Here is a 17302-nt window from a genome sequence, read left to right as displayed (position 1 = left end):
TCTGAAGAAGAATGGCAGGACTGGAAGAGGTATCGTTTGGGGGAAAATATGATGGCAATATTATAATGATGGGAGATGACAATGGAGTCATCTCACGTGAACAAGAGAAGACAACTTCTGAGCACTGACAGATTACCAGAAGGTATACTTCCTAAGACCCTTTTACTTATGGTAAGAAACACAGACTTAGGAGATGTGTGGAGGTTTAAATAAAAACTATTTTTTAACAAGACTGGTGTACTGTTGTTTGGGAATCCTTGTGAACTGCAAGACAGGGTTTAGCTTAAAGGGGAATGTATGTGCTTTAGCGATGCTCTTCGGCACATCACTTTCTTTGAGTACAGTGGTACTTTGGTTTACAAACTTAATCCCTTCCAGAAGTCCGTTCTTAAACCAAGGCGTGCTTTCCCATAGCAGCAGGGGACTCAATTTACAAACGGAACACACTCAACAGGAAGTGAAACATGTTCTTCTTTCAAGGCAAACTTCACAAACCAAAACACCTACTTCCGCGTTTGCAGTGTTCTTAATCCAAGTTGTTCATAAACTAAGCTGTTCTTAAACCAAGGTACCGCTGTACTCAAGTGGAGGGCAATGGCCAGAAGATTCTTTTACCAGCTTCTCCCCAGCTCCTTGTAGTCAGCCACAGTTATTCATGTGGGTCTGCCTTCGAAAAACAGGTCAGGAACAATAGTGGGTCCAAAATGTGGCAGCCAGGCTTTTGTCTACTGCCTGTGAAAATAATTTCAATTCCATATCTATTTCATTGGCCACCTGTTTTCATAGAGCCATAGAACTGATGAGTTGGAAGGGACCCACCAGGGTCATCTAGTCCAACCCCCTGCAGTGCAAGAACATGCATCTGACCCATATGGGAATTGAACCTTGGTGTTATCAGAACCACACTCTAAACCAACTGAGCTAACCTGTTTCCTTATGGTCAGCTGTGGAGATCTCCATATCCATTTCATCATCCTAGGCCATTAGGCAAATCCAGGGCCTTCTTGGGAGCAGTTCCATGGCTTGGAAATATTCTCCTAGGGGAGATCAGCCAGCCTCTTCCCCCCCCCCCCATAATGTTTATTAATTTTTTCCAAATATCTTAAACACAATACAGCTTAACAATATTATTCTCCTTTCAATCTATATCTTAGCCAAATTAACTTCCCTCCACCACTCTTCCAGGGGACGCGGATGGCGCTGTGGGTTAAACCACAGAGCCTAGGACTTGCCGATCAGAAGGTCGGTGGTTCAAATCCCCGCGACGGAGTGAGCTCCCGTTGCTCGGTCCCTGCTCCTGCCAACCTAGCAGTTCGAAAGCATGTCAGGTGCAAGTAGATAAATAGGTACTGCTCCGGCGGGAAAGTAAACAGCGTTTCCGTGCGCTGCTCTGGTTCGCCAGAAGCGGCTTAGTCATGCTGGCCACATGACCCGGAAGCTGTACACCGGCTCCCTCAGCCTATATAGCAAGATGAGCGCCGCAACCCCAGAGTCAGCCACGACTGGACCTAATGGTCAGGGGTCCCTTTACCTTTACCTACCCCTCTTCTAGCTTCTCTACATTGCTCTTACGTAAGCGTGATTACTATATATACATTCTATAAATGTCTATAATTCCTTAATAAATATTTGTGTTATACTTTAGACATACATTCCTTATTGTATTACAGCATTACATCTTGTGGTCTAACCAAATGTTTACAATAAGCGTTATGAGTTTTATTTCAGTCCTGTGAGTGTCTTTATTTATGTACAGTTTTCTCTAAGCATACCATAAATTTGGACCATTCTTTTTGGAATTTCTCACCGTCCTGCTGTCGGATTCTTCCACGTTAGCCTTGCTATTTCCGCATACTCCAATACTTTCTGCTGCCATTCTTCAATTGTCGGAATATCCTGTTGTTTCCATCTCTTTGCAAGGAGTAGTATTCCTGCAGGAAGAATTTCTGATCTTCCTTTTTAATGTCCTCTCCAACCATTCTTAGCAAAAATGCCTCTGGTTTTTTTTATAAAAGGTGTACCTAAATATCTTTTTTAACTCATTATACACACTATAGCAAAAAGCCTTCACCTTGGCACACAACCACCACATATGGAGAAAATTTCCCTCTTTTACAGTGCATTTCTAACAGTTCTTATTTTTCATTTTGTACATCTTTGCTAGCAAAGATCAGCCAGCCTCTCTGGGTTCTTTTTGCTCTAAACTGGGGTGTTTTTTTATTTTCTTCCAACAGGTTTCTATTTAAAGTTTTACGCATGTTGAATTGGATACTACATTTCAAACCGCTTCTCTTCAGTTTACATTTGGTTGAGTTTTTAACACGTGGTTTTGCTTCATGATAGATACCGTATTTTTCGCTCTATAAGACGCACCTTTTCCCCTCCAAAAATTAAGGGGAAATGTGTGTGCATCTTATGGAGCAAATGCAGGCTCCATGGCTTCAGCAAAAGCAACGCGAAGTCTCCGAAGTGCAGTGGGAGTGCTCCCGCTGCGATCCGGAGACTTTGCATTGCTTTCGCTGAAGCCCGGAGAGCGAGACGGGTCGGTGCGCACTGACCCCTCTCGCTCTCCAGGCTTCAGGGATAGCCACCTGAAACCAGGAGAGCAAGAGGGTTTGGTCACCCCGATCCCTCTCGCTCTCCTGGCTTCGCTTTGCTGGAGAGGCGCTGCACAGCTTTCCCTCTCTGTGCAGCACCCCTTCAGCGAAGCAGGAGGAGAAATGGAAGGGGCTCTGTTTCTCCTGCCGCTTCACTGAAGGGGCGCTGCGCAGAGAGGGAGAGATTTTTTTTTTCTTGTTCTCCCCCTCTAAAACTAGGTGCGTCCTATGGTCGGGTGCGTCCTGTAGAGCGAAAAATACGGTATTTTCTGCTTTGCTCCATTTGGCAGAAGAGCTCACTATACTTTACTTACTCAGCCAACCTGCCATGAAGGCAAAGCAGGACTTGGGAAAAGAGGACCCTTCTTCGAACGATGTGCCTTCGTAATGAATTGCGCTTGGTTGCTGAGAAAGGTCAAGCGTCCCAGCTGTGTGGTGTTTACAGCACTGGCTAAAGACTCTCCCACTGCCATACCAGCACATGTTTGCTGTCACTTAATGATTTACTGAGTTTCCAGTGGGAAGGAATCAAAATTAGAAATTTAGCTTTGGTTGAATTGTCATCCTCTCCGCAGAGGTTCTGCCAGTGAGTGCTAGACACAATTGCTCCTGTAGTTTTAATTAATGGAGTAAATTTGCAGTGACTCGGGTTTTTATATCTTTTATTACTTCCTCATTATTTTCATTCCCTTATTTCTAATGAGAGCCATAATGGCTATCTTGTACTTCCAGGAACCTTTTAATGAGGGTGAAAGAGGAGAGCGCAAAATATGGTTTGAAGCTCAACAGCAAAAAAACGAAGATCGTGGCCACTGGTCCCATCACCTCCTGGCAAATAGAAGGGGAAGAAATGGAGGCAGTGAGAGATTTTACTTTCTTGGGCTCCATGATCACTGCAGATGGTGACAGCAGCCACGAAATTAAAAGACGCCTGCTTCTTGGGACAAAAGCAATGACAGACCTAGACAGCATCTTAAAAAGCAGAGACATCACCTTGCCAACAAAGGTCCGTATAGTTAAAGCTATGGTTTTCCCAGTAGTGATGTATGGAAGTGAGAGCTGGACCATAAAGAAGGCTGATCGCTGAAGAATTGATGCTTTTGAATTATGGTGCTGGAGGAGACTCTTGAGAGTCCCATGGACTGCAAGAAGATCAAACCTATCCATTCTTAAGGAAATCAGCCCTGAGTGCTCACTGGAAGGACAGATCGTGAAGCTGGGGTTCCAATACTTTGGCCACCTCATGAGAAGAGAAGACTCCCTGGAAAAGACCCTGATGTTGGGAAAGATGGAGGGCACAAGGAGAAGGGGACGACAGAGGAAGAGATGGTGGGACAGTGTTCTCGAAGCTACCAGCATGAGTTTGACTAAACTGCGGGAGGCAGTGGAAGACAGGAGTGCCTGGTGTGCTCTGGTCCATGGGGTCACGAAGAGTCGGACTCGACTAAACGACTAAACAACAACAACTTCCAGGATCGGAGGCAGTATGTCTCTGAATGCCAGTGGATAAGGAACGCGAGTGGGAAAGGGTGCTATTCTGCTCACGTCCTGCCTGCAAGTTTCCCAGGGGCATCTAGTGGATGGCTGTGAGAACAGGATACTGAATTAGATGGCTCTTTGCTCTGATCCAGAAAGGCTCTTCTTACATTTCGATTGGTTTGTTTTTTCCACACATATCATAGAATCGTAGACTTTGAAATTCATAACTGTCAGAGCTGCTTGAAGATCCTAGCTCACAGAGGATCACGCTAGCCAGCGATCATTAAGTAAAAGTCTTTATTGAATTACAGTTTCCATACTCACGCTGCTGCGCGCAACTCTACGTCTAGTAGCTAGATCGGCGAAGCTCCGTCTGAGTCTCCGCCCCGTGTGCACCAACTTAATATCCTAGCCTTGCTCCACCTTTTCCGCCTGACTGTCCTCCTCTGGGTCCCTCTACCCCCCGGGGCTTCTTCCTTCCGGGATTCTTCTGACGCTGACCCGGACCCTCCTGCCTCCTTGCGCCGGGCTTTAGGACCTGGTTCCCTTTCGGGGCTGCTTACTGCGCCGCCTTCCTCTGCATTTGAACTTGGCGCGCGCGCCCAACCTTCCACTTTCCTCTTAACCGTTTCTTCGCTCCCCGATGGAGGTGTGGCCACTCCTGACTCATGCCCTCCCTCCTGTGGTGAGCTGCCAGCGCTTCCCCCCTGGCTCCTTTCCTCTTCCCTGCTTCCTGGCGGTGACGCTGGTCCCGATTTCCAGCTGCTCCCCCCTGAGTCCCCTCTGGCTCTATCTTCCTGGGGTGCCCCCCTAGACTCCCCCCTTGCCCTGGCCACTGGTGCTCCTTTCTGTGAATCCTCTGATTCACTGGAAAGACTAGGAGATCTCGGGTCATCGTCATCACTCATCTTTTCTTCTGCCTCCTCCCCTTCGCTCTCTGTTTCCTCCCTTGCCCGTGCCTCTGCTCCTAAACCCCTGACATCCATCCCCCCCTCGAAGCCCCCCATTCCCCCCTCCCCTCCTTCCGGTGCTGGAGCTGGGGGCTGCTGTTGCAAAGGGACGAACGTCGGATATCGGTCGCTTCCCGTGGCGGGTCTCCATCTGAAGTCTCGCGGGTCTTCCTCCCTGCTCTCGTCGACAACGGTCACCTCCGCTTCCATCTCTGTGCCGCCGTGCTCGAAACCAGGGTCGTCCCCGAAAACGTCCATGTCCGTCTCTCCCTCACTTCCTCCTGGCGGTGTTGCTCGTCCTGGGCCTTCCAGCCACCGTCTGCGGAACTGCTCCTCTGGTCTATCGTCCCACCAATACGAGGGTTCTGATGCAGATCCCGAGGGTGACCCCTCCGGGGAACGGACGTCTTGTGTCGGGTCCTCGTCCGAGTCGAACCCCCGGAAAGTGCTGGCCGAAAGCGTGGGCGTGAAAAGCCAGTCGTCGAAAAAGTCTGCTGGCATAGGTCTATGGGGGAAGAGGGCATGAAACTCGTCTTTGAGGAGAGGTTCGTCCAAGGCGTAGCCCGGCACCCAGCTGTTCGCACTGGCCGGGGTGCCCTCCTTGGCGAGAAAGTATTCTACCCCCTCTTCCCCCCATCTGGAGTCCAAAATCTCCGTGACTTCGTTGATGCGCTCCTTCTGTGCCACTCCCGCGTGCCCTGTTCTGTCTCTGACCGGACTCGGCGCCGTTCCGGGTTCCTGGAACCTGTGCGGTGCCCTGTAGGGAGTGAGCACCGATCTGTGGAATACCGGATGCATTCTGGAACCCTCCGGAAGTGCCAGTCTGAACGCTACCGGGTTGACCTGCTCTTCGACTTGGTAGGGCCCCAGTTGTTTATGCCCTAGTTTCTTCTTGGCCAACGACCTGGCCGGCACTGCGTGGGCTGCTAACCAAACCCAGTCTCCCACGTGGAGCTCTTCGCCAACCCTTCTGTGCTTGTCCGCTTGTACCTTGTATGCGTGCTTGGCCAGCTCCAGGTGGCGCCTCAGCTGATCGTGGACTTCCTGCAGCTCCGACGCGAACGCATCTGCTGTCTGCGGCTCCCCCTCTCCCATTCTTTCCAGTCCCGGGAAGGTTCTGGGGTGCCTCCCGTTGTTGGCGAAGAACGGCGTGACCCCCGTGGACACGTGCTTCGTGTTGTTGTAGGCGAACTCGGCAAGCGGCAGGTAATCCACCCACGTCGCAGGCTGTTGATTTGCATAACATCTCAGGTACTGCTGCATGATGGCATTGACCCGCTCCGCTTGCCCGTTGGTCTGCGGGTGTCTCGCCGACGCCAGGTTGATCTTGACGTTCAGGAAGCCCATCAGCTTCTGCCAGAAATTCGAGATGAACTGCCGCCCCCGGTCAGACAGAATAGACCGTGGCAGACCGTGAACCTTGAACACGTGGTCTATGAACAGTTTGGCGGTTTGCTCCGCCGTGGCCACCTTAGCACACGGAATGAAATGCGCCATCTTGGAAAACAGGTCTACCACCACCAGCACTGCCGTCTTGCCCCTCGAGCTGGGCAGATCCGTGACAAAGTCCAGGGCCACCCTTTCCCAAGGTTCGACCGGAGTTTGCAGCGGTTCCAACAGTCCGGCCGGCGGTTTGTGCACTGGTTTGGCCCTCTGGCAGGTGTCACACCTCGCCACGTAGTCTGCGACCTCCCCTCTCATCCCAGGCCACCAGAAATCCCTGGCTACTAATTCCACCGTCTTCTCCTTGCCAAAGTGCCCGGCCGTGGGCGCGTCGTGCAGCTGCTGCAGCACCTTGGCGCGAAGGTCGTCTCCCGGCACGTAGATGGCCCCTTTACGGATGAGCAATCCATCTCGTAGCTGGAAACCGTCGGCCGCAGCCGTGCCCCTTTGCACCTCTGCCATCTTTGCTTGCGCGAAGGAGTCATCCTGCAACGCTCGTCGCACCGCCTCCAGGTCCACGGTGGCCGCGGCGCACGCCCATACTGTTGGTGCGAAGATGTGCATGGCGGCCGCTGGCGTTGCGTCCTCCAGATACTGTGGCTTACGGGAGAGGGCGTCCGCCATGATGTTAGTGTCCCCCGGGACATACTCTATGCGGAAGTCGAAGTTCGCAAAAAACTCAGCCCAACGTATCTGCCTCTGGTTTAGGAACTGTGCCGTGCGCCAGTGCTCCAGATTCTTGTGGTCCGTGCAAACCTGCACCGTGTGCTTGGCGCCGATCAGGAAGTGCCTCCACGCTTTGAACGCTGCATGAATGGCCAGCAACTCCCTGTCCCAGATGGTGTAGTTCTGCTCGGACTTGCTGAGCTTCCTGGAGTAGAACGCTGCCGGTCGCCACACCCCCTGCTGGTCCTTTTGCAGCAGGACCGCCCCCACGGCTCTGTCCGAGGCGTCTGTCTCCACCCTCATCGGCCTGCTGGGGTTGACGTGAAGCAGCTGCTCTTCCGACGCGAAGAGACGCTTGAGTGCCTGAAAGGACTGCTCCGCCTCCACTGTCCAAACGAACTTCTTTTTCTTGGAGCTAAGCGTGTCTGTGATGGCCGCTGTCTGCATAGCGAAGCCCTTGATAAACTTGCGATAGAAGTTCGCAAAGCCGACAAACCTCTGGACCTCCTTCCGGTTGCGTGGACTCTTCCAATCCAATACCGCGCGAACCTTGGCGCTGTCCATGGCGAGCCCCTTGTCAGACAACTTGTAGCCCAGAAAATCCACCTCCGTCACGTCAAATTGGCACTTCTCCAGCTTGGCGTAGAGCCTATGTTGCTTTAGTCTGGTCAGCACTTCCTTGACGTGTCTGTCATGCTCCTGCTGCGATTCCGAAAAGATCAGGATGTCATCTAAGAAACAGACGCACGTCTTGTAGAGAAGTCCCGCCAACACGTGATGCATGAAAGCTTGAAAAACGTGGGAGCCATTTTGCAATCCAAAGGGCATAACTCTGTATTCGTAGGTACCCAGTGGCGTGAACATGGCCGTCTTCCACTCATCTCCCTCCCGCATACGAATGAGGTTGTACGCCCCTCGCAGGTCTAACTTGGTGAACACTTTCCCCTTCCGCACCTTCGCCAGGAGGTCGTCGATTCGGGGCATGGGGAAGTCCGACGGCTTGGTCCCATTGTTTAAAATGCGATAGTCCACGACCAGTCTTTTTTGGGGCGTGTCTCGCTTTTTAACAAAGAATACTGGACTGCCCCCCGCTGCCTTGGACTCTCGGATGAAACCGCGCTCCAAATTATGATCTATGAACTGTTTGAGTTCCTGCAGCTCGTCCTCTGACATGGAATACAGTTTCCCCTTAGGCAGCGCCACCCCCGGCAGCAGGTCAATCTTGCAGTCATATGGTCTGTGAGGGGGTAGCCTGTCTGCCTCCTTCTCGCAGAAAACTTCCAAAAATTCTGCGTACTTGTGGGGAATCGCTTGCAGCGTGCCTAGCAGCAGCTGTGACTCCTCTTCCTCTCCTTCCTGCCGGGGCACGATGCAGTGTTCAGCACAAAAGGAAGAGCCGAAGATCAGCTGCCTCTGGTACCAAGCCAGCGTTGGGCTGTGCTTGTCCAGCCAACTCATTCCCAATACAATGGGCGTATCCGATAGTTGAGTGACATTGAAGCTGATGATTTCTTTGTGATTTCCAAGTCGCATCGCCATGGGCGGCGTCTGCTTCACCACTTGCCCCCCTAGCAACTCCCTGCCATCCACCGTGACAACCTGCAGGGGCAGTGTGGCCGGCAGCAACTGTATAGCGTGCTTGTCGACAAAGTCCTGCCCTATAAAGTCCGCGTTGCTGCCCGAGTCAACTGTGATGGGCACGTCAGTGGTGATTCCATTGGGCAGCTGGAGAGATGCGGTGAGCCTCACCACTGGTTTGGGCGGGAGGGGGTTCACGGGCTGTAAAACCTCTGGGGACTGCGTCACTAACACGTCTGGCTGGGCCCCAGGGCCTCTTCCTCCAGCCAGACTGCGTCGTTTCCCTGCTGTGGTCCCCCTTGCTGCGTTGCTGCAGTCACCATTGCCGAGGCTGCAGTAAGCTTGTGGAGCCTCTGGGGACACTCTTTTGCCATATGCCCTGGCTCCTCACAGACGTAACACTTCCTGTTCCCTCTAGGAGGCTTCGCTTTCACTGCTGCCGGTGCTAGGGCTCTGGTTGCTGACTGAGCCCTTGCACCTCCAACCTCCATAGGTTCGGCTCCTCCTCCTGGCGGAGGCGTGGATTGCGCCCGCGCTGCTTCTCTGGGAAGGAAGGAGGCGCCCCTGGCTGGTTCGCGCCCTCCACGCCCTTCGTCCCTGCTCCACAGACGTCCTTCCAGCCTCACCCCCACTGCCAGTGCCCTCTGAACGACCTCCTGGGTGGTTCGGGGTCTCTCCCCCCTCGCGATCTCATCTTTAATCGAGTTGTGCAGCCCCTCCCAAAATAGGTCTCTTACAGGAGCCGAATCTCTGTCCCATTCCAGGGCACTGACCAAGGCAAAAAAGCGGGCATGATACTGCCTGACGCTGGCCCCCCCTTGTCTCAGCCCATGCACCTCCTTCCGTGCAAGATCCACGTCAATACTTGATAAAAAACACCCATCCATCGCTTTAATAAAGGCATCTGCATTCTGGAGCGCCGGATCCTTATCTCTCCATAAATTGCGTAGCCATGCTCTAGCATCCCCATGCAAATGGGACATGATGAATCCCACTCTCTCTTGCTCATCTCTAAAGTCTTTATGCAGCAGTTGCAGTGCGCACAGTACGTCGGCTCTAAAGTTGGGATACTGTTGCAGGTTCCCATCGAAGTGAGAGACCAGCCCGCCTGTCCGTCTCGCCAACCCAATTCCCTCCTGCCGGGGTGTCTGCTTTGTCAGCACGTCTAACCTGACCTGGAGATCCCTGCAGGCGGCTGCTGCTTCCTCCTCTCTCTTCCTGGATGCGAGAGCCTCGGCATTCAGTTGTGCCACTGCTTTTCTGAGTTCCTCTATCTGCTGCTCAGCCGTCATGTCGTCTGCCGTTCGTGAGCTCGCTAGTAGGCACCTGTTTCTCTCCCCTCCTCGAGGCTGTAGATGCCCACAATCGGGAGACAGAGCTTACTGTCAGAGCTGCTTGAAGATCCTAGCTCACAGAGGATCACGCTAGCCAGCGATCATTAAGTAAAAGTCTTTATTGAATTACAGTTTCCATACTCACGCTGCTGCGCGCAACTCTACGTCTAGTAGCTAGATCGGCGAAGCTCCGTCTGAGTCTCCGCCCCGTGTGCACCAACTTAATATCCTAGCCTTGCTCCACCTTTTCCGCCTGACTGTCCTCCTCTGGGTCCCTCTACCCCCCGGGGCTTCTTCCTTCCGGGATTCTTCTGACGCTGACCCGGACCCTCCTGCCTCCTTGCGCCGGGCTTTAGGACCTGGTTCCCTTTCGGGGCTGCTTACTGCGCCGCCTTCCTCTGCATTTGAACTTGGCGCGCGCGCCCAACCTTCCACTTTCCTCTTAACCGTTTCTTCGCTCCCCGATGGAGGTGTGGCCACTCCTGACTCATGCCCTCCCTCCTATGGTGAGCTGCCAGCGCTTCCCCCCTGGCTCCTTTCCTCTTCCCTGCTTCCTGGCGGTGACGCTGGTCCCGATTTCCAGCTGCTCCCCCCTGAGTCCCCTCTGGCTCTATCTTCCTGGGGTGCCCCCCTAGACTCCCCCCTTGCCCTGGCCACTGGTGCTCCTTTCTGTGAATCCTCTGATTCACTGGAAAGACTAGGAGATCTCGGGTCGTCGTCATCACTCATCTTTTCTTCTGCCTCCTCCCCTTCGCTCTCTGTTTCCTCCCTTGCCCGTGCCTCTGCTCCTAAACCCCTGACAATAACACTTTAACTTTGTCACTGGCTTCTTCATGGAAACATGGAATTATACAGTTGGAAGGGACCACGGGGGTCATCTAGCAGTAGTAGAAGAAGAAGAGGAGGTGGGGGAGGAGGAGGAGCAGGAGGAGGAGGAGGAGGAGGAGTTTGGACTTGATATCCCACCTTTCAATCCCCTTAAGGAGTCTCAAAGCGAAGATGATGGATTTTTCGGAGCTAGCCTACCTAACCGGAAGAGTCCGTGACCAGAAGGAGGAGGAGTATCAGGAAGATTGGATTAAATTTAATTATTATTTAGCTAAATATGTTAAGTTAAATTAATTGGAAACAGCTTGTAGATACTTAATTGGCTTAGGATTTTACTTAAGTTAAGTGATGAATTAATATGTTTAATTTCAAAAGGAAAAGATATAAGGATGTTAAGGTTCAAGTTAAACTTTATAAGAACTGTGATTTGGAAAACCGTTAAAAGGACATGCAATGAAATTCAACCAAGGGGAAGCGAGGAAGTCACTTAACAATGTTAATAAGTGTAATTTTTTAATAAGGTTATGAATTGTGTTTGTTTGTTTTATGTGTTTGTTTGTTTATAATTTTGTGAAAACCAATAAAAAAATGGGGGGGGGGGATAAGGAGTCTCAAAGCGGCTAACAATCTCCTTTTCCCTTCCTCCCCCACAACAAAACAAACACTCTGTGAGGTGAGTGGGGCTGAGAGATTTCAGAGAAGTGTGACTGGCCCAAGGTCACCCAGCAGCTGCATGTGGAGGAGCGGGGAAGCGAACCCGGTTCACCAGATTACGAGTCCACTGCTCTTAACCACTACACCACACTGGCTCTAGTCCAACCAACTGCAAGGCAGGAATCTTTTGCTCAGTGTGGGGCTCAAACCCAGAACCCTGAAATTAAGAGTCTCATACTCTACCAACAGAGCTATCAGGGTTCTTGTTTATTATATGAGACTTATCTTTTATTAAGGGACGCGGGTGGCGCAGATAAATAGGTACCGCTTTGGCGGGAAGGTAAATGGCGTTTCCATGCGCTGCTCTGTTTTGCCAGAAGCGGCTTAGTCATGCTGGCCACATGACCCGGAAGCTGTACACCGGCTCCCTCAGCCAATAAGCAAGATGAGCGCCGCAACCCCAGAGTCGGCCATGACTGGACCTAATGGTCAGGGGTCCCTTTACCTTTACCTTTTATTATGTGTGCTACTAGTTATATTGATGCCTGATTATTTAGCATAATTAAATATAAATATAACACAGAAAAACATCAAATATTAAAAGCTTCCCTATACAGGGCGACCTTCAGATGTCTTCTAAAAGTCAGGTACTGTAGCTGTTTATTTCCTTGATATCTGACAGGAGGGCGTTCCACAATGTGGGTGCCACTGCCAAGAAGGCCCTCTGCCTAGTTCCCTATAACTTCACGTCTCTCAATGAGGGAACCACCAGAAGACCCTCAGACCTGGATCTCAGTGTCTGGGCTGAAAGATGGGGGTATACTCCTTCAGATATACAGTCGTACCTTGGAAGTCGAACAGATTCTGTTCCAGAAGTCAGTTTGACTTACAAAGCATTTGGAAACCAAAGCGTGCCTTCCGACTGGCTGCAGGAACCTCCTGCAGCCAATCAGAAGCCACGGAAGCCCCATTGGACATTTGGCTTGCGAAATAACGTTCGAAAACTGGAACAGTCACTTCCAGGTTTTGATCGTTCGGAAGCCAAAACATTTGAGAACAAGGCTGTTTGACTTCCAAGTTACAACTCTACTGGTCTAAGGCCGTTTAGGGCTTTAAAGGTCAGCACCAACACTTTGAATTGTGCTTGGAAACGTACCGGGAGCCAATGTAGGTCTTTCAGGACCGGTGTTATATGGTCTCGGCGGCTGCTCCAAGTCACCAGTCTAGCTGCTGCATTCTGGATTAGTTGTAGTTTCCGAGTCACCTTCAAAGGCCGCCCCACGTAAAGTGCATTGCAGTAGTCCAAGCAGGAGATAACTAGAGCATGCACCACTCTGGCGAGACAGTGAACAAGCAGGTAGGGTCTTGGCTGGTGTACCAGATGGAGCAGGTCAACAGCTGCGCTGGACACAAACTTCTCAAACAAGGCATTTCATTAACGGCCTTAAAAACAGTTGGTCTCTCATCCTCCTGCAGGGAAGTGTCCAGTCTCATGTGACCATTCCACCCATGGCTGCTTTCATCAGAGAGGATGGGCAAGAGCAATCAGCCATGCAAGTATCTCACCCACATTTGCAGACAGAAGGAGCTGGGAAGTATCCGTAACAAAGACCCACAAAGATGGAAGGACACATCACCATCACCAGCAATTGAAGAATGACTATTAAAACTAACAGACTTGGCTGAGATGGTGAAACTGACATGTGTAATCAGAGAAAAGTCATTTGTTAAAGATTGGAAACCTCTCATAGACTTTTGGCATGAGAAAGAAAATGAAATAATGACATTTGGATTTGCGGATTGAAGATAATGTTTGTCTATATAAAGTGGTTTTGTGGGGTTTTATATGGGATTGGACGACGTGAATACTGTGTTGTTTTTATACAGCAGACAGATGAAGAATCAGAAGTTCTTTACTTTCTGAATCTTACATTTCTATCTTTCTCTTTTAATCTCTTTCCTATTGTTTTCATTACAGTCAAACCTCGGTTCCTGAACGCCTCAGTTTTGGAACGTTTCAGCTCCCGAACGCTGAAAACCCAGAAGTACTGTATTTTTCGCTCTATAGGACGCACCGGACCATAGGACGCACCTTGTTTTAGAGGGGGAGAACAAGAAAAAAAATTCTCCCCCTCTCTGCTCAGCTCCCCTTCAGCGAAGCGGCAGGAGAAACGGAGCCCCTTCCATTTCTCCTCCCGCTTGGCTGAAAGGGCGCTGCGCAGCTCTCCCTCTCTGCTGAAGCCAGGAGAGTCTTGTTCTCCTGGCTTCAGTGAAAGGAACCTGAAGCCTACGGAGCGCAGCGGGAACTTGCGCTGCGCTCTGAAGGCTTCAGGCGGCTATCCCTGAAGCCTGGAGAGGGAGAAGGGTCGGTGCACTCCAGGCTTCAACAAAAGCAACGCGAAGCCTCCGGAGCGCAGAGGGAGCACTCCCTCTGTGCTTCGGAGGCTTCGCGTTGCTATCGCTGAAGCCAAGGAGCCTGCATTCGCTCCATAGGACGCACATACATTTCCCCTTAATTTTTGGAGGGGGGGGAGTGCGTCCTATGGAGCGAAAAATACGATGTCTACCGGAATGGATTAAGTTCAAAAACCGAGGTACCACTATATTATTATTTCTTCTTTCTTTCTTTCTTTCTTTCTTTCTTTCTTTCTTTCTTTCTTTCTTTCTTTCTTTCCTCTCCCCTTTTTGGGTTACTATAGTATCTATATAAAAGTCTTGGTTTGGTTAAAAAACAGGAAAAGATATCAAGTTTTGTATTTTTCTCTATAATCCTTAATAAAATTTATTTTTTAACAAAGAAAGTATCCGTAACAGAACAAGCAGGCCCCTCAGGCACATTAACTGGCTCCAGAAATCATCCTGAACTAGAATGTATGGGAAGTGATTTTATCTGCATTGTGTTTTGCAAAGCTGTCACGCTGGAACTTCAAGAGTTCCTCTGCACCTCCATGAACACTAAGAGGTGACCAGTTATGTCTAGGTGGTCTTAGCTGTTTTGCTATAGGCATCTGCTATGCTAAGTGCAGGTGTTGGCAGGTGAGCTGGGCTTGCACAGATGCTGATTTGTGGAGCTATGCAAGTTTCACTGCAGGAACACAATTAGGCCCTGGCAGGCTGGCCAAGTCTATTGGATTAGTTCCCAGCAGATTTGTTCCTGAAACAACAAGCCACATGCATGGAAGGGGCTCGCTTATGGAACAGATGTTTGGTTCTGTGGGGAGGCAGAAAAGCAGAGGAGGTTGAGGAAGGGAGACCTTAGCCCAAAAGGCTGAGAAGCAACGGTCTAAGCTTATCTTGGTTTCCATCCCACTACAAATCAACATTATTCTCTGTTTACATTTACACTGGGAAGCTGAGAAAGGTCTCTCTCCACCCCACGGTCAGTTTGCATTTCTTAGTGCAGAAATTACTGCTCTGGTGTGTAGTGATCTTTCCTATTCTAATTAACTCAAGAGGGTTCTGGAAGCTTCTCTGTGCGAAAGAAGCAAGCAGAAGGTTTGTGATGTTTGGGTTATTCCTTCAGAGAAGCTGAGTACAACTGGCTTAACCTGGTTCTGTTATCTCTTCTGTCAAGGTCATAAGAAGAGGCCAGAAGGAGCCTGAGTTTCACACTTTCTCTTTGTATCTCTTTTCCTTCTAGTGTGGTGTTTTGCTTAGTGTTAAGGTTTTAGACCACCTAAAGCGAGCTGAGCACTCAACCCCAGAGTCGTCTGCAACTGGACTTAACGGTTGGGGTACCTTTACCTTTAAGGTTTTAGACTTATTATAAGTTATTGTAAGTTTAAGTTAAGTCCGCTGCAGCTGGATTCCTTATGAACAATGCCAATCCTGAATGTGACCATTATGCTCGTTTGCCTTCAGTAGCAGTAAAGCTCTGCTGGATGAAATATTACGGTAATTGCCTCCGGTCTATTTTTTGGAAATCCAGCCACGTGTTTAAGTTGTTACTCTGCTAACTATACGCTGGATTCTGTTTTGGATCAATACTGAGTAGAATTTCATGACACCCACTTCACACAATCTTGTCTCATGCCCTCCAACATTTCTCCGATGGAAATGGGGACATCCTATTCCATACATTTCTCTGATGAAAGCAGAGACGTCCCTTCCAACATTTCTCCGATGAAAATAGGGATATCCTATGGAAAAGCAGGACATTCCAGGATGAAATCAGAAACCGGGAAGACTTCTGTAAATCTGGGACTGTCCCTGGAAAATCGGAACACTTGGAGGGTCTGCAAGTGTGTGTTGATGATCAATCTTGCCCCTTTTGTCCATGTTCCTTTGTGTTCATATGCACAAGCCCCCTTCAGACATGACAGTGTTCACTCCCCATTGAAATCCGGTCAAATAATATTTGGAATGTGGCTGTCGGAACCCCTAACACGCCACAGAACAGTAAGTAAAGGATCTACAGGGATAGACATTTTTGGTGAGATTTAGCTTCCTTTCTTTACTTTATAAATGAGACAGAAGATACTTTTATTCCACGCACAAAACATGAATCTCTGTGGAAAGAGATGCTTGAATTGATAATGCATAAATCAACATATTGCTTGTGTACTGTGTACTGCATATGAAAATTATTAAGACAAGTTACTGTAGTTGTATGTTGTTCTTGTATTTACATGAAAACCAATAAAAATTATTTGCGGAGGGGTGACATGATGGTGTTCACAATAGCTACACAATAGCTTTTTTTAATCATGAGAGGAAAGTCCTGTATGTCAGATGTGGCAAAGTGGGTTAGTTGGACCTACTGAATTTCTGCATTTGTTAAAGGTGCAGAGCCTGTCTCAAGAGCAGTGCTTTTTTTTCTGGGGGGACGCATAGCCGTAAACATTTTGTGAATCTTTGTACTTTGTCCATCTACTGTATTCCCCCCCCCCCCAATTTGAACTATAAAATGGTGATTTTCTTGAGTCAAAATGAGAGTACCCCTAAACATTTTGTGAATCTTTGTACCTTTGTCCATCTACTGTACTTATTTTTCCCAATTTGAACTATAAAATGGTGATTTTCTTGAGTCAAAATGAGAGTACCCCTAAACATTTTTTTTTTAGAAAAAAAAAGCACTGCTCAGGAGAAAAGGTGGTACCTGTAATTCACTGTACCATCTTGGAGGCTAACAATGGATGGAAAAGTGCTGCAACCTAATGTGTTGTGCCCGGTTACATTTCCCACTCTGGAATAGAACATTCCCTCTCAAAACACGGTGCATGTTTTGATATGGAGTGCTGCTCTGCAAGACGTTTCCCGCACCCCAACAGAGTGCTGCTTCTTTCCACTACAATCCAAATTCCGGCACACCTGCTGCATAGTTTTTGCAACTAATTCTAGGTCCAAAGGAGAGGTATGCTCTGATGTTACTTAGAATGGCCTCTGCCTGCTGGACCTTGACAGTAAACAGGTTTGGCAAAGACTTGTTGTCCTCCGGATATCATTGGATTACAACTCCCATCAGCACCAACCAGCATAACCAAGGGTCAGGGATGATGGGAGCTGTAGTCCAACAACTTCTGAAAGGCACCACATTGACTACCCTTGGCACAGACAACCCAAGCTCCCTCCTTAATGGACCCAAGTTATCTTCAGCTTGGGTTGTTTGCCTAGATTTTTTTTGGTGGAGACAGTAGCCAGGTCTCAGATACCGGAGCTTGACTTAGTGTAATATGGCAGCCTTTTGCTGAGGTCTGGAGAGGAAAGGAGCTGGGATGAGAGCGACCAGGTCGAAGTTTTATATCTTCTGCATGGCTGAGGGAAACCAGGTCCC

The 17302-nt window shown here is 49.6% G+C and overlaps 1 protein-coding gene across 1 annotated transcript in view; it reads right to left on the bottom strand.

Annotated features, from left to right (window-relative positions):
* Positions 1–17302, bottom strand: part of ERCC6 (ERCC excision repair 6, chromatin remodeling factor) — a 318760-nt gene that overhangs the window by 248702 nt on the left and 52756 nt on the right. The window lies entirely within an intron of this gene.

The sequence above is a fragment of the Podarcis liolepis genome (genome assembly GCF_965112155.1).
Source record: "Podarcis liolepis genome assembly, chromosome: 5".
NCBI classification, from domain to species: Eukaryota; Metazoa; Chordata; class Lepidosauria; order Squamata; family Lacertidae; genus Podarcis; species Podarcis liolepis.
The sequence above is the reverse complement of the archived record's forward strand: the minus strand, read 5'-3'. Positions and strand labels throughout refer to the sequence as shown.